Source organism: Topomyia yanbarensis, chromosome 3 (assembly GCF_030247195.1).
Source record: "Topomyia yanbarensis strain Yona2022 chromosome 3, ASM3024719v1, whole genome shotgun sequence".
Classification (NCBI taxonomy): domain Eukaryota; kingdom Metazoa; phylum Arthropoda; class Insecta; order Diptera; family Culicidae; genus Topomyia; species Topomyia yanbarensis.
Genome location: NC_080672.1, coordinates 75,585,992 through 75,612,600, shown reverse-complemented (window position 1 = coordinate 75,612,600; position 26,609 = coordinate 75,585,992). Strand labels below are relative to the sequence as shown.

Genomic DNA, 26,609 nt, shown 5'->3' with positions numbered 1-26,609 from the left:
GGATACTTTCTTCATTTCGTCCACGGTAAAAATAGAAAAAAAAAACCCAGACTTACAAGTGATAAATATGTCGCATGATATTTTTCATTTTGGAGTCTCTCGTTAAACCCAAAAAAAAACAATTGTAAGATTGATATCTCTATAATAACGAAAGCCTTACGATTACATTTATAATTTTGTAAATTATGCCTAACGTCCATTATGCCTAATGTACTTATGCCTAACGTATTTATGCCAAACGTCGCGCACCCGGCCTTAAATATCATGAGTAAAATGTGAGGGTATCAGTTCACTTTCCACTTTTAGCAGCACAGATCGCTCTTTAACTAGTCTTATCTACCCTACAGTAAACCGCAAAGTTCTAGAATTTAACCGAACTCATTATACTTCTTAAGAGTGCAATGGTAAAAAAAATTGGTTAAATTTGACAGCACGCTGATTATGTTGCTATATGAACTGGCAAACAAAAATTTGTTTTAAGTTCAGTAACTACAAAATACAAAATAATAATGCGATTAGGCATTCGATATCCCAATTGCAAGTTGTAGGGTTCGACGTTTCACACTTTCCATTTTTTAGCGTAGCTATGATGAGTTTGGAGCTTTTTTCTGAATCATTTTCCTGTAGCGGCAGAAAGATGAGTCGCGTAACAACTGTGTTTATTCATAAAACGCAACAAGCATTTTTGAAAACATTCATTGACATAAATATTTTGACTGGCAGTGCCGTTTGTCACGAAAATTTCCTATTTTAGACCTCATGTGTGAAGCGCCTGCCAAATCAAGCATTTTTTCGAAAACTTTAATATTTTTTACATTTCTTACAAAAAAAGTATGGAATTCGCTCAAACTTTGAAAACTTATTCCGAGGTCCGGAAGGCCGAGTCTTAATGCCAATCGACTCAACTCGACAAATTGGGACAATGTCTGTATGTATGTATGTATGTGTGTGTTTTATATCGAGGGGAATCTTCAAACGAAACCACTGCCGAATTTAGCCGTGATACTGTCGGATTCTTACTGTAACTCTTTCTCCAGCAAGCCTACCGACTAAAACTCAACCTCATATATATCCTCTTCTTCCCGGGACTACCGAAGTGTATTACTTCTGGAGAGATATGTGTAGGTATGTATGCATGCGCACTAATGTCAATGAAAGGCCGTACGGGACAATTTGACACTATTATTTTTATTTTTGAATATGTTGTTTACTTTCTGGCATATAGATAATTTTGTCAAACAAGACATGTTTTAAGTTTTTTTTAAGAAGGCAATTTAATATTGATTTATTGGTGTTTTTGGGGCAAAACTAAACATATTTTGAAAATAGTGGCTTGTGGCTGCGCACACGATTGCACATACTACATCAGAGAAATCGACCCAATCGACCGCTGTGACTACCAAGATTAATTTTTATTACAAACAATTTATTTTTTAGCTTCTTAAGGAGTTTCTCCAGTAAACATAATTCCATTGGTAAAAAAATAAAAAAAAATCGATGGCCTGTATTGTCACGAAAATTTCCTATTTTAGACCACATGTGTGAAGTGCCTGCCAAATCAAGTATTTTTTCGAAAACTTTAATATTTTTTACATTTCTTACAAAATTCGCTCAAACTTCGAAAACTTATTCCGAGGTCCGGAAGGCCGAGTCTTAATACCAATCGACTCAACTCGACAAATTGACGTAATTTTGCAAATCGTCGCCTAGCGCTGCCATGGAGTAGTGCACATGAATTTTTATGACTGCAAAATGTAGCTGAGGTTTCAAACTAACAATTAGGTCCTTTGACCGATATATCCACCTGAAAGGACGCTGGAGAATCCACTTAGGATTAATTCACTGTCAAAGTACTCGTTAAACGCTAAGATGTGCCTAGTGTTATAATAGATTATTCAGAAGTACGGTACACATTATTCGATAGACTATCAAAATCAAAACCAACCTTTTGCATCCAGCAAACAGGAAAGAATCAACAGTGCGACCAAACTATAAACACACGCTTGAAAATGTATTGTAATGCAATTGCAGGTATAACTAATTAATTATTTCAAGTTATTCAACTAATCGCTGGTTGCAGAATTTTTTTTTGGGCTCGGGATAATGCTATGTTTGATGTGAAACTAGTCTTTACCAGTTGTTAATCTTCGCATGATTATTTCCTGCGAGTGCAATACTGGGCGCTCTTCTTCTAACGACTGATGAGATTCATTCACGTGCGTGATGATTACATTAGTTTTGATTGGCTACAAAAGAAGATCTAGATATTTAGTTAGAATAGACGTCAATGGAATATAAGGCATTGCGTTTCAATTAGATTGTTTTTGATGAGGTGAAATTTGACACGCCCAGGATGCGATAGTTAGATCATTGAGGTGAGAATAGATGCGTAGAATAGAACATTTAATTTCGTTTATGCTGGAAATAGACATTTCTGCTAAATAAGCTTTATATAGAAGTTAAAGAAACAATACACTGGTGCTTTATTGTGAGAAAGGTTGTGAATAATATAGCTTGTTTTAAAAGTCGTTCAAAAAATAGTGGGGCCCTTCTAAACGGCGCCGTCAAGAAATGAAGAGCGAAAGCGAAAAGGTAAACACAAAATAATAGAAACTCTAGAAAGCACATTTTTGATCAGTTTATTAATTTCATGGATTTGCATCATTCCTTTTGAATATTCGACTGATTTTAAATTTATGATCATTGCGTTTTAATTATTTACTTCCATTCCCTTCAGCATATTTCATTCATTTTTATAATTTGATCTATTCACTTTATCCCTTTATTTCAGTTGATACATTCTATTTAGTTTCTTCATTTTAATAATCTGACTAATTTTTCTCAGTCGTTAATTTTATTCATTTCATCCAAATTATTAATTAGACGCAATATAGTTTATTCTAGGTCTTACACCAACCGACATAACCCCACAAAATGAGCCAGATGAGCATCGTTTGACAATTCTCGGTGGTTTGTTTACATGGTAGTTACGTTAGTTGGAATATAGCAGATGAGCACCCGTTGCCCTCGCACTCACGCAACTGACAAAGTAAACAAACCACCGAGTATTGTCAAACATGAACTTCATTCATTGTGAGTTCATTCATGTCGTCATCTTGTAGAACTCAATTTCATTTAATTTTTCCTTTTATTCATTTTGTTCATTTGATTCGTTTGAATCATTTAATTCATTTGATTCATTCAATGCATTCAATTCATTCAATTCATTCAATTCATTCAATTCATTCAATTCATTCAATTCATTCAATTCATTCAATTCATTCAATTCATTCAATTCATTCAATTCATTCAATTCATTCAATTCATTCAATTCATTCAATTCATTCAATTCATTCAATTCATTCAATTCATTCAATTCATTCAATTCATTCAATTCATTCAATCCATTCAATTCATTCAATTCATTCAATTCATTAAATTCATTCAGTTCATTCAATTCATTCAAGTTATTTAGTTTATTTAATTCATTTAATTCATTTAATTAATTCAATTAATTTCATTAATTTAATTTATTCAATTCATTCAGTTCATTCAATTCATTTAATTCATTCAATTAATTTCATTAATTTAATTCATTCAATTCATTCGATTCATTCAGTTCATTCAATTCATTCAATTCATTCAATTCATTCAATTCATTCGATTCATTCAATTCATTCAATTCATTCAATTCATTCAATTCATTCGATTCATTCAATTCATTCAATTCACTCAATTCATTCAATTCATTCAATTCATTCAATTCATTCAATTCATTCAATTCTTTCAATTCATTCAATTCATTCAATTCATTCAATTCATTCAATTCATTCAATTCATTCAATTCATTCAATTCATTCAATTCATTCAATTCATTCAATTCATTCAATTCATTCAATTCATGCAATTCATTCAATTCATTCAGTTCATTCAATTTTTTCAATTCATTTAGTTTATTTAATTCATTTAATTCATTTAATTTATATAATTCATTTAATTTATTTAATTAATTTAATTCATTTGGTTCATTTAATTAATTTAATTCATTAAATTAATTTAATTCATTTAATTTTTCTCCATTAGGAAGAAAATTGGGTAAATCCGTGTTTGCGCACGAAGGGGACAATACCTATAACTAAATTAGTTATATTAGATGAGACGAAGTCGAAACACAGTTTTCCATAACTAATGTACTGCCGTTCCAAGCATATCTGTCCCATGTCACTTTTTATCAATTTTGACTTTTCATCGATAATCGTTATAAAATCAAGTATATTTTCATGTGAATATTTCAAATTGTAGGGTTTGTTCTGAAAATTTTAAAAAAATATATCAAGTCAGTTTGTCCCATCGTGAAAATTCCACGCATATCTGTCCCAGTGAAATAATTAATATTAACTCTATCATCTTGTGCAAAATGTTGATTACAATATTTTCGACAGTTGCATTTTTCCAAAATGACTTCGTGAACCAATCGACGCTTTTTAGCTGAATCCTCTCTCTTAATTTCCTTTTTAGTTTTTTTACTTGTTAGTTTGCCCGGTCCCAAAACGCTTCCGTTGGAATCATCAGATGCGTGCGCAGAATTAAGCCCATCAACATATCCTTCGACTGTGACAAGCTCTTTGTGATTCGCGCATGTATCAAAAAAAAAAAAATTCCGAGTCCACGTCGAATCCGAGTACTTCATCCTCACTTTCACTTGCATATGCTTTAAGGAGTTCTAAAGCATTCATTTTCGAGATTATATCGATACCGCAAGACAGCGGAGGACAAACTTTTCACGAAAACACAATCACAAGTTTACTGATGCGTGCATCGCACTGGGGCAAGCATGCTTTGATTTGCTAGTTTTAGATCAATTTTCCAAGCATAATTGTCCCACTAACGAAAAACAACGTTAAAAAAAGAATTTCACGATGAAAATAAGTGGATTTCATGATGAGTCATCAGAAATAAGTCATACTTATTGAAATAAAATGAAAAACGCACAGCTGGTAGTATAGTTTTGTCTTGAACAGAGGAATAAGTTTTAAACTTGTATCGCATTTTTCTCGACTGGATGATTTGGAACATGGGACAGATAAGATTGGAACGGCAGTGTAACCAGTTCTAAATTTTGAACAGTCCGTGCCTACTTTGTTAAATCACATTATTCAAAGTATTGGTGTAAATTTTTAACTGATATTAATCCCTTTAAGTGTTGCAGAACAAAATCTCAAACGATGAAAAACACGTTCTTTCGAACAAAACTAATGAGATTTGAAATCACCCCGAGAGCAAACTGTGCATGACAACGTACCACGTTCCAGTATCGAATCGACTTCGCCTTGGTTCCAGCCAGTTGGACAAATGACCGTTCCTAAATCGTATTTATCGATTCACTCGGAATTGCACGACGATTGGGTGGCCAGTCGGCGAAAATAAGGACATCTATTTATTTGGTTACCTTCTGCAGTTTTGTTCCTACATAGAACATCTATTTCAAGACCTGGGTCTGATAAAGCCGTTTGGTGAAGTCGTGCGAATCTGCTGGACAAATCGAATTTCTCACGCCACAGCGACGTATCTCCGATGTGAACCGCTTTTTTATTTCAGCATCTCGCGCACACTCGAGCCCGGGCCGACCGAATAAGTGAGTTGTCGCAGGAACTGGCACTGAAATGTTAGAACCCCGAGAAGAGACGCTGCTCGTTCGACGCGTAAGGAAAAGTTATTGTCATGGGTTTGATCTTACACATCTAGCAGAACGACCTCCCCGTACAGCATTCCTCCTCATCCCATTGAGATGTGAAGGAGACAACAGCGAAAAAAAACCCGATGAACAATGGCACGTTGACGCCAACAAAGATGAGCCGCACCGGGCAGGGTGGATGACGGTCGACATAAAAAGAAATCGGTGCAACATGAGAGCAAATTGTTTCGTTTTACCGCACGTTTCGCATAATTAGGTTCGTATAGACCAGGGTTCTCACATGCAGTTTGTGTGCGGGAAGTCGCATAACTTTCCTGACACCCGGTCGGTCGGTGTGGGCACCTTCGCTGGCAGAGTCATTCTGTTTGGCTGTTTCGCAATTTTTTTTTCTGCTCATGTTTATGTTTATTTTTATGCTCATGTTGCCTAGCATTGTTTGTCTTTAGGATCGCTGTTTTGACGAAGTTGGGTTGAAGCAGCAAATTAGTTTATGTTTGTTTAAGGACAATTTATTCAGATTGTTTTTTTAAATTTTACATAGACGATAATTTTATTTGATACCTTTTAGCCTACATTACATTTCTAATTAATTGTATTGAGTGAGTATTCTGCCAAAAATGATGACGATTTATTCATTCGTTTGTAATATACATCATACCTACAAAATATTTTACCTCTTTCATTTTCCTAGGTTTAAGGATAGTTTAAGGATAGTAGAAAATTGTTGCTTCATAAATTGACATTCCGCGAGCTATTGACGATTTTTTCGAAACAAACGCGAACATTAGCGAACAAAACGTTAAGCTCCGGAACACATCCGACATTCATACTCATCGCGTAGTGTTAATCTCCCATCGTTCGCCTCGCCGGTGTGATTACGAACGCGCATAAAATGAGCGAGAACGATTCAGCAAGAGAAGCACAGCGGAAAACACGTGTGCGAAAACAAAGATGACGATAATAATGCGAAAAGTAAATGATATTTCATTGCCGTTGCATCTTTTGTGCTTTTCTTCCTGTGCAGCCCACGTTACTTTTCCACGTACTAGTACTATTCGAAGGTGAAGAGGGTCTATACCCTATGGTATACTTGGCTGTTTTTGATCCGTGCAGGAGTCTGGGTATTTGTTAGAGGACTTAATACTATTCGGAGTTTTACCAAAAATTGCAACAATATTTAAAACATTTTTGAACACCACGATAAAAGCATTACTTTATAAATTCTAACGAAAATAGTGAAAAAATTAGCATTGAGACCACATCTACAGATTGGCTGGCAGATTTATCTGCAGCATCGACAAGTATTCTGTCCGTTTATCCCAAGCTCGGATCAAATACCCCAGGATTGAAAGTGTGCAAAAAACTTTTCAACGGATCATCATCAGCAGTTGCTTTCTCAACGCAGTTTTCTTTCCATTGCCCGTAATGTGTGCTCTCTTCAACACTACACAGTGGGACAAACCGTGGGCAAAATTTTGTAATATCTTGTAGAATGTCTGCGATAATCATTCAAGCTTTGTTGGATGCGTTATAATACACCAATAGTGTACCTAGGAAATTGATTTTGAGGAATTAAATGCACCAGTAAAAAAATAAACGCACCTTTGATGAAATATTAGTCGTTCAGTTCCAAAACCAATCTAACCGGTATTATTTTAACTTGAATTTGAGCCACAGACTATCAGACGTAACATTATGAGGAAATTCCTTCAACAAATATGCTTATTTTGCCAGAATGCTAGCTCCCTTTTATATACAGTCCCAACCACTCATTTACAAGTGAGTTATTCTTCAGGTTCGGGAGCAATTTTTCACTAGTGATCTATCCCCCGTAAACTTGTGAATATGACCAGGGGTGCCATAATCGTATATGCGACCACAGTCACAACTGAAAATTAATTTAAAATGATCGTTAAAGTTGACGAAGAATCGGTTTCGAGTGTTATGTCTGGTTATCTGTGCTTGAGCTTCTGCTACCACCCCTGATTGCTACTCTGTAACTTATTGGTACTACACGGAAAATAATCCTTTAACAAATTCATGACAATAAGATCACGATTTCGTGAACTGAAGCATTTACGAAGACCGTGACTAAGCTCTTGAAATTATGAATAATAAACCTCGTATCTATGAAGCCATTTGTGGTTCCAAAAAACTAGTTCGCGTCGAATATTTACATAGTATTACATTCGAATGTTTGTTAGGGTTATTGTGGGTGTTCCCTGGACATATTTGATTTTTTTATGACCCTTGTTCATAATTTGGGAATACACGGCCGACAGTTTAACGATGTTCATGATTGCAGGAGGTTTTTCGCGATTTTAGTGATTTCTCATCAAGTTACCGTGACATTTTATTCATGAGTTTGCTATCGGATGTTTCTGTCAAGATAGCATGATTTATATTCATCATTGCAGGATCTTAGTCACGATTTTCGTAATTTCTATTCGGTGGCATTTCAGTCATGAGTAGAGTGATTCATGGTCATGATTTCAGGATACTAGTCACGGTTTTTGTATGAGTAATGTGATTTATATTCATGATTTCAGGATCTCTGCCACGATTTTCATCATTTGTCTTCACGTTATCGTGATATTTTAGTCGCGAGTGTAGTAATTTATGTTTATGAATTCAGGATCTTAGTCACTATTTTTTATATTTTAATAACGAGTAGAGCTTACTTTCGAATTTGACACGTGGAGTGATGTGACTGATGCTCATGACATCAGCAGTTTTATTATGATATTCGTAAATTCTCTTCGCTTTATCGTCTTCACGGTGTATTTATTAGAACAATTTTATGCAAAAAAATTCAGCATCTCTGAAACTTCGGAATATGAAAGAATGGGCTTTCCCCTTTCATTTGAAACTAAGATCAAAATAATCCGTCGGGGGGTCTAGAGCAACTTTTTTTTTTGAAGTTTTTTTCGTAACGATATAGGCTTTACTACTGGAGCTAGTTCATATTCCTGTCCCTAGATGGTGCTTTACACATTCGAACAACACTAAAAGTGAGAATTTGATAGAAAACTTAATTGTCTACAAGTTTGTTGACCACTAAAAATTGATCTGAAATTATCCGGAAAAGTTGCTTAAGATTTTAACAAAGTTATATCTAAGATAGTTTCACACGAGGCCTAGTGGTTTGGAAATATGTTTTCACGCACTTATTACATTACCAAAAAAGAATTAATATAATAGGCTTAGTGGCATGAAAATATTAGACGGGATTCATTACGTTGACAATTCTAATTGACCTTTTGAAAATTAGGATGTTTGACAGAGTCAGAAAACTATTGGTGCTTTTGGTTCGTAATCTTTCCCGATAGTTTCGAAGGAACTACCATTCATCGGAAGGTATTGCTTGGTTACAAGGGTTTGCTTACATTTATGTTTTAGAAAGGACCATACGTCGTATAATTTAGGTTATGATCGCTTCAGTCAGCTATTATAATTCCGATCAAGACGAAATGTTGGGACACACCGTTTCTAATTTAACGCAAACCACAGCAGTAACTGTCCAAATTATTGTTTAGCGTGAAACGATTTATACAAATTTTCTCCGCATAGCATATTGTGGCAGTTGAATTTTACGGCCATTTCCTATCAATTATGCGAGATATCGTTACTAAATTGATCCTAGATTATGCGAAATGCATTACTTTTGAAAACAAAATATGATATGAGTACAACAAAAACCTTATATACAAAGAAGTCCTCGAATATATCCCAAAAAAAAATTATCTTAATCCAAAGACTTTTAATTAACTCAATGTGACAAACAGTTTTTTGTTAACTGTTTGTCACATTGAGTTAATTTTGCAAACGGATAATCAGCGTTTTTAACCATGCGTTGCAATGAAATCCGCGAAATAGTGCAATGGTGCGTTAAAAGTTTCATTGAGTTTGTTCAAATATAAAGTTCAGGACAAGTCAATTTTATACGAAGATGCTAACAGAGTAGGAGATTCATGTAAGAATAGTTATCAGTCATCCCTGAGAACAATCGAAAAAATGAAAAAGAAGGCATACATAATTGAAAAAGCTGTTTCTGCGGGAGGAATCACTTACCTTCATGAAAAACAATATTAATATCATACTAGTTTTGTCAACACTTATCTAAGACTTTTCATCTCAAACATATTAATGGTGCCCTGTATCAGGTAATTATAATTTTCAGCTGAAAGATGAGACTTTCCAAGCTCTCAAATTCTGCTGAATTCACTGTTGAACTAAACACAACTATTTGGCAAATAAAAAAGTGAATTGACAAACCACTAGGTCTTCTGTGAAGCTAACTTAGACTTAGAATTCGTTAAAATATTAAACAACTTATCCGAAAAATTTCAAATCGGTTTTTAGTTGGTAACAAAGTTGTAGACAATTAAATAATCTATCAGATTCTCACTTTTAGTGTTGCTCGAATGTCTACAGCACCATCTAGGGGCAGAAATATGAACTAGTTCCATTGTAAAATCTATGTTTTCACGAAAAAAAACTTTAAAAAAAAAGTTGCTCTAGACCCCCCGACGGATTATTTTGATTTTGGTTTCAAATGAAAGGGGAAAGCCCATTCTTTCATATCCTGAAGTTTCAGAGATGCTGAATTTTTTTGCATAAAGTTGTTAAAAAAAGACACCGTGTCTTATGTTATTTTTTGGTTATTATCGGTTTTTGTACACGGAGTATCGCTACAATATAAACAGGAACATAAATGTGTGACTAATAAGCGAGATCTTGTTCCATAAACTATATCATGAACACGATTTGTTGGTCTATAATGTATTTTTGGTGCTCAGCGCAGTTTTCATTTTCTGTTGAAACATCACACTGAACCTTATAAAATGAATAACGATGTTCTAGGTAATAATAGTTTTCTTATATCTAATGCTCGTGCCTTTTGATGGTAGCTAGCAGCTGGACATATATGACATTTCATGGAATAGTGCATGGAACAAAAATAAATCTACGAACAATACAATACAAAATTGCATGAAATTGAAAATGATGAGGGAAGCATCACAAGCACTATCTTGCGTAATCTTAGGTCAAGTACTAGGATCCATAAACTAGTTCTCAAACCCATGAAATATTTCATGATATGGTGAAACATTTTACGCGCATTAAATGTCAGTCGTGACTATTGTACTAGAAATTATGAACCAGTTCACGATTACATGGAAATAATTCATGATTGCGTGAACTATTTCACAACAACGAATGGTAAGCCGGGACTATTATACTAGGGACAATGAACCAGTTCACGAATACATGAATAGTATTTGCTGATTTTGTGAACTATTTTTCGAGCAGGGATATGGGATAGTGACTAATATATTAAGAATCATGAATTAGTTTACGAGGATTGCATGGATTCATGAATAAATTTTTCGAGTTTCGTGAAATAGTTCACGAGAAAGTATCCACACTGTTTTGATTTCGTGAACTAAAGTTTCTAAATCTATGAATAATATCGTTAGTCAACCTTTGGTTTTATAAATAATGTTGTTAAAGTTGTGTGCTAGTTCACGTACAGAAAATCGATTTGGTTATGACATGGCGGAAAACATGATTTAAGTTCATAAAACAAAACAAACACTGATAAAATCGTTACGCGGACGTTACTGAAGGGCAATTGATTTTCGTTCATGATCCTGTTTACGTAATGTAAAAACGTGATTATTCCAGAATTTATGGCACTTTATTCATGATTTTAGAAACATTTTTGTTTCATGTAGCTGGAAAAGCACAGGGAATTAATAGATCATAATGCTTGGGAGTAACCAATCATCCTTTAATATACAACTCCTGATAATGCCAAGCTGTTGATTTATCAATATCGGCCCCGGCCAGGCCAGAACGTAGATCATAGCAGGAAAGCAAAGGAATGTTAGTCCGACACTTGCTTTTAATAGAGACCGTGTATGCCACTGCGCACCCCACAAGTATCATAAGTGGAGGGAGATTGTATGCATTCGAAATTGTGTGAGTTCGAGTTCGCGCGCTACTCAAGATTTTTTAAGTATCTGGGCGCCCGAGCACCAGAAGACTCATTTGGTGCCTAAAATACGGTTTAAAACTATCGAACGTATACTTAATTCAAAAATTAGTTTACAGAACACAGACTAGCAAAAGAAAGAGTACAAAAAAATCGAAAAGAAAAATTAAGAGTGAAAACAAACTGTGACCACAACTCAAAAAATAACGATTGTTTTCGTGACGAGAATATGAAATGATTTTGAGCGGCCTAAAATAAGCATTAAACTCACTTTTTATAACGGACATACTAGCAATTTCACGCGCGTGTTCTTTTTTTAAACCTAACTACTAGAAAGAGAGGTCAGCAGATTTGAATCTGCCATAAGAAAATGATCTGAATTACTTTACTTATTTAGTGTAAGAAATTATAAGGTCTAAGAGATTCAGTAAATGAAGTATAGTTAGAACTATTACTGTCGTTTCTTACAACATGAGAGCAGGTGTTCATTTGACCAATTCTTGGGTTCTGCCGTCAGATGCCCCATGGCCTATAGGCTGTGTTTGTCCGGAGAAAGCTACATCAGCACGTGCGTGATTTTTATGTTTATTATTAAAACAAGATTATAGACAATTGGAACGAAAAAAAACTAATTTACTAATTCAAAACAACAACTTGCTTAAACCAGAAAATGCAAAAAATGAAGAAAGAATTACTGGTTGTGTGACAATTAATAATTTATTGAAAGTACAGCTCAAAAGTATATGAAATTGCTCAAAATAATTGTGAAAATTTCTATAAAGAACATGATTAAACATGCCGCAAATTTGTAATTCTCTCTTCTAAACCCTCATACATAATTAAACAGTCATCATTCTACTCAGACAAGACCATGCGTATTCCCCATGCACATTGAAAGCCCTGTAGATTAGTTTCCTAGTGAGTCAAATAAACTCTAAACAAACCACGACATTAATTTGCTCAGTCAAAAGAAATATCGGTTCGATTGGCATCATCAAGCGGAGACGTGTTCCCTTACAATGCCATTAAATCAACAAACATTTCAAATTACATATGACAAATTATGAGCAATTTTGAAATTAATAAAATGAAATGTACCGTTAACAATCAGAATATTAGCTGAGTCAAAACGTTATTTTTTCCGAATTTTCAAAAACAATTCTTTAAAAAGGTAATTTACTGAAATTCACAGGTTTTCGATTTTTTTAGATGGCTTTCATAAATATTTATTTGGACAAGATTCCAGAATCGCAAAAATAACGATGCTGGGCCATTACGCCGAAGGGTCATTAGACCGAATAGACATTGGGCCGAATGGACGTTAGGCCCAATAAACCAAAAAAAGAACCAAACAGAGTTGATGGAACTGAGTGCAAGATTTAAATCAATAATCAGTTTCAAATGGAGGGTGAATTTCTGCGATTTTTTTAAAATTTTAGAACTAGATGTTCAGCATACTTTCGTCATCTTTTTCGATGCATTTTTAAATAAATTAATTAATTTGGTCACCATTAATATATATTTATCTTTAGGCGGTAAGCGTACCAAAACCAATCAGTTTATTATTCTTTAAGGATTCATGTTACAGGCGTAATAGAATAAATAAATGAAGTTGTCGTCAAATGTGGCTACGCCACAACTTTTCGAGATATGTGCTAACAAATATCGCATCCGCTCGGTCGGTCTTAAACTAATTCATAGCCCCTATGATCGAGTAATCCGGGTAAATTGTTGGATCACAGGTTTGCTTGCGAGGGGCCGTCGCTTCCGACAGAGGATCGGCGATCGCCCGGTCTTCCCGGGCTTTTCGGATCGTAGGGCTCGGTTATTTGGCAAAGCCAGCTTCGCCAGAAGAACTGGAGCAGTATAGAAACCGATGGTATAGTACGTGTACAAATATTTAATAAGTTGTCGCTTTTAAAGCTTTGTAATGTAATCCCGAATTAAAAGGGGCAGTAATTATCTTCTAGGGCTGGCTAGAATGTGTTATATTATATATAACTAGCTAATACCCATCGCGCGTTGCTGCGACACTCTGCGAAATAGGAGGAAAACACAATTTGTTCCAAAGTGCCATCTGGCGGGCAAATAATCTCCAACTAATAGCACACAAACACGCCCCATACCAAATACCTACTGTGTGCAAATTTTTACGGAAATCGGTTAAGCCGTTTGGGAGTCTATAAATCATATACATACAAACATTGACTTTTATATATATATATAGATAGATAGATAGATAGATTCGGAAGAACAGCTCATGATAAAGGGAAGGATATAAGTAAATAATTGAAAAGCTGTTTGAAAAGGTTGTTATTTAACCGAGAATTCTCAAAAGTTCGGAAGAATAAGCTTCGACTTATTTTCCCCATCTCTGTTAAACATTCGGGTTCGTGGCCTTCGGCGTAAAGTCCATACGTATATTCGGCCTAATGTCCATTCGGTCAATTCGCGATGTTTTTAATATCCCTATCCTTGTTAGTTAAAGCGGTATACTGGCCACGGAAGAATCTGTCTTTTCAACCAAACGGATTAATAATTGTTTTCCTAGCCACTCCTATAGGGACGACCACATCGTAGTTGGTAAGTCGACTGCCTCGTGCACAACTCACCTGAGTTCTATTGGGAACCGCTCGCTTAGAGTTAAAAATTCTATCCCGAAAAGAAGTGAATGACCCAAAGGTTGAAACTTATACAATCAAAATGCTAAGCTAAGTGAGATATAAAAATTTTTGTATGTATATGTGTATGTGGCAAAAAATGTTACCTCTATTTCTCAAAGATGGCTGGCCTAATATGCACAAAATGTGCATACACTCAAATGAAAAGTGCAACCTTCCCATAGGCTTCTATTGAGTTTTTTTTATTGATCGAACTTCCGGTTCCGGAGTTACGGGGTGGAAGATTGCGTCCACACTGCAAATTCCCATATAAACAGGTTCCACCATGACATCAAAATGATGCAAAACTTAACAAAATAGAAGCAAAGTTACTTGAATTTGTCAGTCTACATCAAAAATGACTAACCAAAGTCAAAATCTAATTTGTGTTTTTAATGTCAAATGCATTTTAAAGGCATGAAACGGCGAAATAAATTTTTTGACAAGAATTGAACTTTTTGGACTTTTTCTCATACAGAAAGGTCATGCAATCACTTTGATCATCACTAACCCAATCCCAATTTTTTTTAACCCGATCTCGACCAAATTGTTTTGGTTTTCTGTATTTCAACAAGGGCGTAGCTAGAGATATGAAGTGAAAGGTTGCACCCCCCCCCCATCTCCATTACACACATTGTGTGTTCATTTATCGGTCGACTTTGTCATCGTGCACAGGCCAATTCAATTAATTAAATAACAGTGTTAATAGAAACCTATTAGTGGTCGTTTTGTAATAATTGTAGTTTTTAACCCTCAAAAAGGCAACCGGGTCTAAGAGGCCCGGCACGTTACAATTTTTTAGTTACAAAAAAATGTGTATGCAGTATAAGCTTGGGCATGGAAATTTTGATAAGTAGCTTTGAAATCTATAACAAAAATAAAGAATTGTGAAATTTTCATCTATGGAGTGATGCGCAGCTATGTTTGAATTTTTTACATGCACAAAAAGGCAAGCCGGGTCTGGCAGGCCCGGTGTGCATGCAATACTAGGCTACTACTACTACTAGGAATACCACGGGTTTTATACATTAATATTTATCTGAAAAAAACATTTGGATGAGTTCATCGTCATATTAGCAGGAATTTTTTCATGTTTTGATTGATTTTATCTTTTTACCTTTTCTTTTAAGAAAAAAATCTTGAAAGTTTGAGCGAATTCTATACATTTCTTTTATAAGAAATGTAGAAATAGCATACGATAATGACGTGTGTCATATTTTTTTGGGTAAATACTTTTATTTCACTCACTGTGGTCTACTTGACAATTATTTGGATACAACATAACCTAACTCTGTCGTTATTGTCTATTTGTTGTCTATTCTTTCTGTTATAGTTTTCGTAATAATTCAAATTGTAGGATCTAAAAACAACAAAAAATTGAAATGGCTATAAGACGATATGCCCATGTTTTCAATCGTCTCAAAGAATCTGAAGTAATGGAAGAAATTCGAGCAAATTCAACAGCAGACGATTCCGAAATTGATTTGCAAAGCGAGGAAGAAGATGTGAATGATATTGCTTCCGATGATGAATCTGATGTAGAAAAATATGAATATGTACTCCGGTTATGCATCAGAAGAAATTGATAGCAACCCAGAAACATTTATTGGTCGTGTTCAAACGAAATGGAGCTTAGAACCAATCGACAGTCGACGTGATCTTCCGAGTACTACCCTTTTGGAAAAAAAATTGAGCTTTTTACATTCATCGCCTTATACGCTGAAATCGGGATTTACTGCGTGTTCGTACTCATCATCCTGTAATTCCGGAACCGGAAGTCGGATCAATTAGAAATTCAACAGCAGCCAATGGGAATGCTGTACCTTTCATTTGAAACCAAGTTTGTAAAAATCGGAAAAGAATTCGCTGAGAGATAGGTATGACATTATCTTAGGAACTTGGTAAGTTCCCCCGGGGCATCAAGAACCGCCATAGCTGGCCAATGTGGTCGAAGTACCCTCGGTGGGTCATTAATGATCTAGACATGCAAAGCCAAGTAATGTTGCACATATTTTAATATATATTGCATCATTTGGACATCATGGTGGTATCAGTTTCTATGGAAATTTGCTGTGTGATTGTACTCTTCAACACCTAACTCCAGAACCAAAAGTCGGATCAATAAAAAAAATCAATAGCGACCGATGGGAAGGCTGCACCTTTCATTTGAGACTAAATTTGTACAAATCGGTCCAGCTACCTCAGAGAAAAATCGGTGAGATTGTTTGCCACATACATACATCCATACATACATACATACATACACACACATACAGACATTTTACGATCTCGATGAACTGAGTCGAATGGTATAAGAGATTTGGCCCTGCGGGTCTCGGTTAAAAAGTCGAAATTTCGACCGATTGCATAACCTTTCTATATGAGAACGGCAAAAAAGGAGCTTGAATTTAGACGGGCCTTAGAGGCCCGGCTTGCCCTTTAATGTTAGGATTTTAGCTTGCCTTCACAAGGGTTAATACTAGTGTACAATTATTATGTGCTAATCGTTTGTCTATTTGTGTATGTGTTCATCTGAGTATTTGTGACAGTTGGATCAAGGAATGCATGCAGAACTGGCGTATATGATAGAATAGTTGGCAATTCTTCCGGTGTTCGATTTGCACTTTCGTGTCTATTCATTCGGGAAGATCGGATTAGATAAATTGAAGTAAAATAATTTACCGGCGCACGTGAATCATCCATTCCGGTCAGCATAGCATAATGAAATTTAAACTTTTTTTGTTGGAGACGAACCACTGCGACCAGTATTTAGATCTATTGTGGTAAAAAATTAATATTAACTTCATGGTAAATAAATATCATTTGCTGGCATGTAGACGAGTTAAAGCACTTTGATTGCATATTAAATGGGTTATTTTCTTCCACTTTATAGTATCGGTAAATTTAAGCAATTCTAATTAATCTCTGCATCTTTTTTCTTTATACGGCATGTTATGATTCCTTTTATTACTTTATTCTAAATTAGAATCATACTAACAATCTTTAACACAAATAATTGCATACTCTCTCATATACTCCAAACGCTCGTTATCTTAGTGATAACACAAACCTGGTCACAAGCGCGAACATGGTAATTAAGTGTATGTTGTAGCACCTATAAACATACAAGCGCGGTCTCAAGCATTAACTCACAGTCTTTACCCTCGGCCCTAGCAGCCTAGACTCATGGCTTCAGTTGGACTAATAAAAAAAAATGACGCTCATATTCACAAGACAACATGGTGACAATAAATATAGTGATATGAGAAAACTGATTCTCTTCTAGAATCTGTACCATACAGTAAAAGTTAAACATTAGATTTAAGGTCCGCTCGCGATCATTCAAGAATACACGGCAATATGCGAATGGCCACATGATTAGAAAATCGAATTTATGCACGTGTAGTTACATACACGCTAGCGCAAGCGACAAACACGTTAACATTCAAACGCTCGATTCTTTCGCAATCATCCGCGCACATCTACTCCCGTGATATCGCAAACATGACAACACCTCGGTAACTAAGTGAATGGTTTAGCACTGAAAAATTTACAAACGCGGTCCCAAGAGTGAACCTACAAACGCCCGTGCTCGCGCGATTATGAATTGGTTGCGTCTTGAAGTCCTATCCTAGCATAGGTGCAATGTCTTCAGGTGGACAAAAAAGCACACTCATATCCACTAAACAACACGCTCCAGGATGTAAAAAATCAAATTTATACACGTGAATTCACGTACACGCGGGAAACACGTTAGCGTACAAATGCTTGAGCCCTTCGCGATCATCCACGCAAACTACACTCGCATTCTCACAAGCATGATAACGTCTCAGCACTTATAACTTTTCAAATGCGATCTCAAGCGTGAACCCACAAAACTCCCGCGCTCGCGCGATCATGAATCGGTCACTTCCGGAAGTCTGTATCCTCGGTACCAGAAGTATAGGTCCATGCCTTTAATTGGACCAACTAAAAGAAAGCTCTCTTATCCACTAGCCGATACCTCCCATGGTGACATGACCGGGTACTCTAGTGATATGAAGTATCCCACTCCCTGTCAGAATCTGAACCGTACACCGAAAACGAAATATCAGAATTACGGTCCGCGTGACCATCCAAGAACACACGCGAATATGTGAATTGCCATACGGTTATAAAATGGAATCCATATTGTCCACTAAATCGAATCCATATACGCGAGCATCTGCGACAAACACGGTAACATACGAACGCTTAAGACCTTCGCGTCATCCGCGTACACCTACGCCCGCGATCGCGCAAACCTGATAACACCTCGGTAATAAGGTGAACGTTTTAGTACTTACAAAGTTACAAACGCAGTCTCAAATGAGAAGCAAAAAAAGCCCATGTTCGGGTGGTCATGAATCAGTCATGTCCGGAAATCTTTACCCTCCGTCCTAGCGATTGAACGAGTCCTTGTATTCAGTTAGACCAATCAAAAATCACGCTCATATTTTCACTATCACGATGGTCTTTGAATTGTGACGGTAAATATGAAGTGACCGTATCACCACAAAATTGACCGTGATTTCATTTCCATTTTCCTCGCATTGTGTTTCAGTTAACTATCTCTCACAGAAGCCGTGCGAGAGAGAGCGCGTTGGTATGGTAAACGAAATATTATCAGTGTATTGTATTCTGGCAGCATGCGGCGCTTCGTTAATTTTGTTTCCACCTTTCTATTTCTTTTATGCAAAGCTATTTGCGTGAAACTGCATGCTTGGTAATACTAACTCGTTGTTTGTCATAACCGTATTTATATTATAAATAAAATGATGGTCAGTTTCAATTCCTCTCAATAATGATTCCAATGAGTGAGAGATTCAGAAGACAACTGTCTTTCTGTTGTCAATTCATTGGAAACTCAATAAGCATCGCTTGCTGTTTTGACTGCTAACCGTTTCATTCTCTTTTGTCTAGCAAGTTTGCCATCAGTACTATGAACGAGCTCAGCACTGCTCTGGTGATATGAAAGAACTCACTTTCTTCTAGTATCTGAACCGTACACCGAACATTAAGTTTTAGATTCACGGACCGCGCGCGATCATCCAAGAACACACGCGAATATGCAAAAGGACACACGGTCATAAAATAGAATTTATAGACGAGAGGTCACGTTAGCACACGCGACATACAAACGCACACGCGATCTTACACGTTAACGTACAAACGATCGAGCCCTTCGCGATGACACACGCAATCGCAAAGTCCCATCGCCCGCACATATCTGAACCATGAAATGAATATCACATTCAGACACACGGCCCGCTGCAATTGGCCTTAAGCAGTGCTTTAGTAGGTGACGTATCCCGTCTCGTCTGCAATCGTAGTGAGTAACTCTGACGGGGAGCCTAGCTTTATAGCTCTAGTAGGAAAACTTTCGAAAAACTAATTTAAAATTGAAACTAATTTTAAATTCCTTAACAAGTTGAAAATTTTTGGCGGGGTCCTGTCCCCCCGGATCCTTTTCCTGGAGCCGCCGCTAGTTTCAAGTTTTTCAACGTCGTCACATAGAATATCAAATTCGTGGCTGTCGATCCATTGTATGTATAACTCGTACTGAATATGTAATACGCATTTTCATCATAATATTGAACATAACCAGCCATGGAATCGTAGTTTGGACTAATGAGAAAGGCACAATCACACAACTAGGTGGAGATAAATTTTTCCACATCTATTCAAAATTGTAACATAATTTCACAAAAAATGCACATTGTAGGACTAAACAACCCCAAATTCACAACTACCACTATTTGGACATAAGATGAATCAGATCCCATTAGATTCCTTATACATTTGCCTATTAACTATTACTTTAGTTTAATTACTTCAGTGTACATAAAAATGATTGAATTCGAATAAATTTTTACACATACACATTGTTAAGTGTTCTTGAACAATCACAGCACTAAATTCCTTGTATGATGAAAACGGATAAAAGTGACCGATAAGAGTAAGTTCCATTTTTACCTTCCACAAATATTGCACCTTACGACAGTGTTTAGAGCCCCAAAAACTCCGAATGGCGACCAGTGTTAGCTTCGTTCATTTTAATACCTTGGATTTCTACAGGAATAGGAGTGTTGATTCTTTGCCAACACGCATTATAGAAAAAAAATCAAATGGATTGAACGGCACATACCATAAGTTATGAATAATTATCATTCACGAAAATTCAATCCTGAAGAGATTATTCCCAATCTTTGCAAATTGGCGCTTCCCAATGCAAAGTACCTTTTATTTTGTCGGTGTTAAATCAGTCCGGACTAAGTCGCAAAACTTCAAAAAATGAGATAATGATAGAATTGGATAAAGAATTTTTTCAGCTACTTTCGACTTTTGGCAGATTTGAAGTACGTAAAAATAAGCAAGAATGATGGCAAAAGAGAATTTTCAATTATAATGTAAAGGATGCTGCGTTTCAAACTTTAAAGTCGTTTTTCTAAAAATCAAGAAATTGTTACTTAGTCCGGTCTAACCTAACACCGACCATTTGTCATACAGAATAATATTGACATCTTCTTGCAGTTTATTACATCCGAGATGCTACGTAAAGATACTAAATATTTTCAGGTAATCACAATACATACAGCAATTTGCTTGATATGATGCGTTAACAGAGACCGTTGGTGAATATAACACAGATCAGTGGTCCTAGGAAACACCCTTGAGTGAAACAGATAACCATTTCAAGTAAGATTTAGTGTGTGGTACTAATCCTAATGAAGATAATTGTTTGTGAATAATATTATGGATACACCGGATTATATAAACTTTCCTTTACTGAAATCTCGAAACTTTTTTAAACTTTGTGAACATGGAACGGAAATTTTTGTAAAGAGATTCTAACCCTTATTTTGACCTTTAATTCGTGATGTTCGTTATTTAAATTTTGCTAGCTTAGTTCAATATTTTGCAATTACTAAATCGACTAACTGGAACGCAACAAAAATTTCTACCACTCAATAATTTATGCAGAAAGAATCAGTTTCTAAAATTTTAAATTAGGTTTTCTGAATCGATAATAAGATATATTTCGTCAAGATGGTGTCCCCCTCTTTGCCATCGGGCTGGAGCCTCCCAGGATAACAGATGTAAAAAAAGTTTCTTTGTCAATCTTTTAGATTATTACTGAAACTCTAACTACTGGTGTCATTCAAACTCAGGTTCGCAGATTTTGTTCAATTTTATTTCTTGATGCTAGCAACACCGCCAACCTAACATAAACAATCAAACATCCTATTTACCAAACCCATTGGCAAAATTTTTACCATCCAATCCCCACCGTGCAGTCAGTCTCGGTCACATCTTAGGACGCGTCTCGCACAACTTGCTGGGATCATTTTTTATTATCATTATTATTTTTACGTGAAATCATAAAATTATAAATATGAGAAGCAAACAACCACCGAGCACAACGTGATTGTTGTGCCTGTTTCGGTTTCGTGCCGTATTCGTTTTCGACTGCGCGAGGATGATTAGTTCGCAATTGTGGCCGCCACAGCGCACACTGACGCGCGAAACTGCGAGACGATCCCATCGTTGCCACCACCGTCGGCGTCGTCGTCATCGTTGTCGTTGTTGTTACTGCCGCCGATGCACAACAACTCGTCGGTCGGACGGATGGACCGAAAGATTTTGCCAAATGTGCGCTCCATGCCGGAAAAGACTTTCCCTTGATCCCAGCGCGCTCGGCGCAGACCGAATCATAGCAATTAACCAATTAGATCGCGGAAAATTAGTGTCGTTTGTAAGTTGCGCGAAGTTGGATGCGCTTTATTGGGGCATGTTTCTTCTTTTGAAGATCGGTATCTAAGGGCATGATCGTTGTTTTGTCTTCCGCATACCGAAGTTTGGTTCAACCTACGCGAGAGAGCGAGAGATGGTTTTGAATTGTGCAACGTCCCTGACTGCGTGGGAATACTGCCTCGCACGCCATGAGGACTAGAACTTATACGTCAAACCATAAATTCCAATCCTTTTGACACGGTATATTTTAAAAGAAAGTTGTATTGACACATAATAGTTTCCGGATAACACAGAATGGTTTGTTTTACATCTTTACAGGTCTGCTCAATCATCATCATGTTATAGCACCGCTTGCCCCTGCTATAACTACAGCTTCCCCGTCCAGTTGCAGATTCTACAAAAACCACTGTGATTTTCAGTTGCGTCCACCGCATGCGCGCATCTCGCAGCCCGCAAAGAACACTGCCTGTCGACCAATAGAATAGATTGAGTCCGAATTTCGGACAACGCTCAACCACATAGTAGTCCGCAGACAGCGAAGCAGGCAACGCTGAGCCAAAACCCACTCCGGTGCACACCACGACACAGACACGAGTCACCAGCGCACAAGCGAAATGGAATAGCCTACGCCAGTCACAGCGACGGGGACGGCAACGACGATGACCGGCGACAGTCGATTGGGTTAGTCGCGGTTCGGCCTCCGTCCGGTTAGCAACGTTTGTGGGTAGTGGCGATCGTCGTCGAAGAGTTGTTTTGGGGGAACAAATGGAGCTTCATTCTGCGGAACATGTGCTATGATTCTGCTTTCCGAGTGATAAAGGTGCAAATTGGAGGATTTTTTTTTCTTGTTTTTATTCATTAATACACAGTCGATTAAGTTATTTCCATTGATGAGTGAAACTCCTTTGCAAGTGTGGTGATTTATGTAATGTTGATGAACATACCATAAATTAGCGAGTCTGCTGATAGTGCGGTGTCATTATTTATGGGAAGAGAAAATATTTATTTGAAAAACAACGAGCGTCATTTGGTTGAAAGAAAAAAAAAAGTGCGAACATAAAACATTGACCATCCACCAGTACACGACGAAACTCATCATATCAGCTGTTTGTTGTAACAAAAAGTGACACGATTCGACGGAGGGAGGCTGAAAGACCAAATAGGAGAGAGAGTGAGAGAGCGGCCGCGGGCAAAAATACAAGTAAGTAAAACTAAACACAAGAAATTTTCTCGCTTGAAGCGTTTGATGAGACTCACCAGCCGTCGTAATTAACGTTTGATAACATGTGTAACGATGTACGTTCAAACACGAGTGTAATAAAATTAATTACAGTGATTCCGAGAGCTGTTTACGTGACAGCGTATAATACTCCAGCGAACCATTCGTGGAAATAGTTGTCAATAGGTTTAGTTAGTTTAGTGGGAAAACCTCTTCCAATATAGCTTGCTTACGAGAACACAAAGTACAACAATAGTGAATATAGGCAAATATTTCATAAAGCATCCGTTTGAGAATAGCTCATGCCTCAAACAACTCATATCGCATTGTGAAGAGCAATTTTATTCACATTTACCTTCAAGAACAATATATTAGCCATGGAATTTGCGTTTCGACTTCGTTTCATCAGAATCTGACACTAACTTAGTGACAGGACTAGCGGGTGTTCAATACAAAATAAAAAAATTCAGTCGTGTAGTTAAAAAACAAAAAAAAATTCAACGAATTCAGTATTTTTTATTGAAAATAGAATGTTAATTCTTTAAAAAACCGTCAATGAATATTTGAGAAGGGGCTCTGGTCGGCCATACGACGGAACTTAGTCGCGATGCTCTTACAAGACCCTGGTAGTCAACTGCTTCGCATCCTTGGCCCATCAATTATTTTTGTGCACTAGGGTACTGAGGGAACCGAAAAAATCCTCAATGAGACTGTGCTGGGGCAAGTTGGTCGGGTTCCTTTTTTTTGAACGTACGGTTTCTTTTTCTGTGGGAAGGTGCCTTGTCCGGCCAGAAGACGTACGTATGTTGCTTTAACCCTAGAACGTTGCACTGGGGTATAAATGTACCCCACGTTTTGATCGCATTTTTCGCAGGTAAAAATGCAAACAAAAGAAATGTGTAGTACGTCATTTTCTTCGTTTTTTAATTGCGCAAACAGCTGTAAGTGAAAGTACGAAATTTATTGAATCAATGATACATAAATTGGTATGAACAAAAAAGAGTGAAAAAATCGTGGTTTTGACTTTTTTCACAAAAATTACTATAACTTTCAACTAATTTAAAAAAAAAAAACAAATTTTTCTAAAAGTGGAAAGAATTGTCTAGAAACGGTATAAAATGAAAATTCTATATTATTGAAAAAGTGTAATTATTTGGAAGAGCGAAAGTTTAAAAATCGAGATTGGAAAATACCACGAAATGGGGTGGAAATTGAAATGAAAAAAATATTTCTGACCAGTAATACATTGGTAACACACAACGTTGCTGTTACAGCAGTTACTGTGCTCGCCACTGTTTTGAAAAACTATGAAAATAAAAAAATACAACAATAAAAATCAGCAAAAAACAGAACGATTTTTTTTCTGCTTCAAAATTAAATTAAATTAATTTATTAAATGATTAAAAACGATTTTATAATACTAATTGTTACTTACGTAGTAAAACAACCAGTATTTAAACTGGTCTTGTCACGAGTCACATTTCCACTGACAGCACACAAACTAACGAAACGCTAACGGCAACCTACACTGGGGTACAAATATACCCCATGCCAACTTAGATCCACGAAGGCTATAAGCAAACTGGCTATACCACCATTTTCTACTATTACTAGGAACTCTAAATTGAATTATGGTTAGGGTCCCAGGTCGATAAATGTCGAATTCTCGTCCTCACACGGTTCCAAAGAAGGCGTGGGGTACATTTGTACCCCAGTGCAACGTACTAGGTTTATGAACGGCAGAAGAATTTTCTCAAGACGCTCCTCCTGGTACACTTGTTGATTGATGGCTAGACCGGTCGGCTTGAACCACGGCTTTGAAATCCCTCTGCCCGATATGGCGATGTACAGCATAACTTGTTTTTTTTTTGAAATTTATGCTAAAACGTATATTTTACTTCGGGGGGTGTGGCCGACTTGTCGCTGGAATAGTAGCTGGCATTTCCTGGAATGTGGGTTTTCGAGAGCGGAAAGCAACTTTCGCCCGGCGTCACGCAAACTCGTTCCGTCCTTGTTGTCGAACGGCTTTCTCAACGCCTCCTTCTTCTTCTTCGTCATTGTCCTCGCCGGACGACCGCTAACGGTCTTCCTTCCCACGCTCAGGGATGCCAGGATCCGGTTAACTGTACCCACGCTCACGTTTTCGTCTCGAAACTCGTTTACCGTAAACTTTTTTCCACGATGATCATGCGTTTCGTAAAACCGTACAACACGCTCGCGGAGTGCTTGCTGTTTCCACGCCATATTCGATTGAACTGACAGCACCCGAGCGAATAGAAACATGCCGCCCATTTCTTGAGAGTCCAGAGAGCGATTCTCTTGTGGGGAAAAATTGCGATCTTTACTTTAATCACAGAAAGGTATTGAAATCATTCTCATTTTTTATTGAACACCCGTTAGTGCTAGTTTTGATTTATTCTTCAACATGTCCTAGCTTGGTGCTAGTTACTGATGAAATGGATTGGAAACACAAAAACTTATCATTATTCAAGTTAAGTGTTGGTACCTTATGCACAAATTCGTTCCTAAAAAGCAACAGTTGGATTGAACCAAATTTTGTGCATAAAGCGCACAAGACCTAACTTAAAATTAAGTTAGATTTTTTCTGTTTCGAATTCATTTCGTCAGTAACTAACACCAACTTGGGGCCAAGTTAGACGAGGTATCTAAACTAGTACCTAAATTAGCACTAGATAGACACTGTATCTGAAACAGTGTCTAACTTGGCCCCAACTGGCAAGTCCCGAGTGATGTCCCGGGAAGCAAAGTCAGAAACTCTGGCTTGCTGACGAGAAACCGAAAACGAACAGTGTCAGGTGTTTGGCTAAGAAACCAAACGCCTGTCACTGGAGCTTTTGGCTTTGATTCCCGGGACATCACTCGGGACTTGCCAATTGCTTTAGGCGTCATATATGTCGTCGGATGACTGTTTGGATATAGTCGCTAACCAGTGCTAAATTGGTAATAGTTTTGATACATCCTCTAACTTGGCCCCAAGTTGGTGCTAGTTACTGATGAGATGAATTCGAAAAACAAAAACATAACTTCTTTCTTTTCACAAAATTTACTCCATGCCAGACTTATGATTCCCAAGCCAAAAAACAAGAGTTCTCTTTCGCTTTCTTTCAGCGAACCAGAGCTTCCGTTCTTGTTTACCAAGATATCACTCGGAACCAGCAAGTTGGTTTAGGCGTCTACACACGTTGATTGACTATTTGGGTTTAGATTTATTGTCTAATTGGGCCCAAGTTGGTGCTAGTTATT

At 36.9% G+C, this 26,609-nt stretch overlaps 1 protein-coding gene across 2 annotated transcripts in view; it reads left to right on the top strand.

Annotated features, from left to right (window-relative positions):
- The window catches only part of LOC131693342 (protein N-terminal asparagine amidohydrolase), a 165,997-nt gene that overhangs the window by 59,895 nt on the left and 79,493 nt on the right, over nucleotides 1–26,609 (top strand). For both annotated transcript variants that reach the window (XM_058981081.1, XM_058981082.1), the window contains exon 2: nucleotides 22,445–23,327. The gene's annotated coding sequence lies outside the window, so the exon portion shown is untranslated. The remainder of the gene's footprint in view (nucleotides 1–22,444; nucleotides 23,328–26,609) is intronic.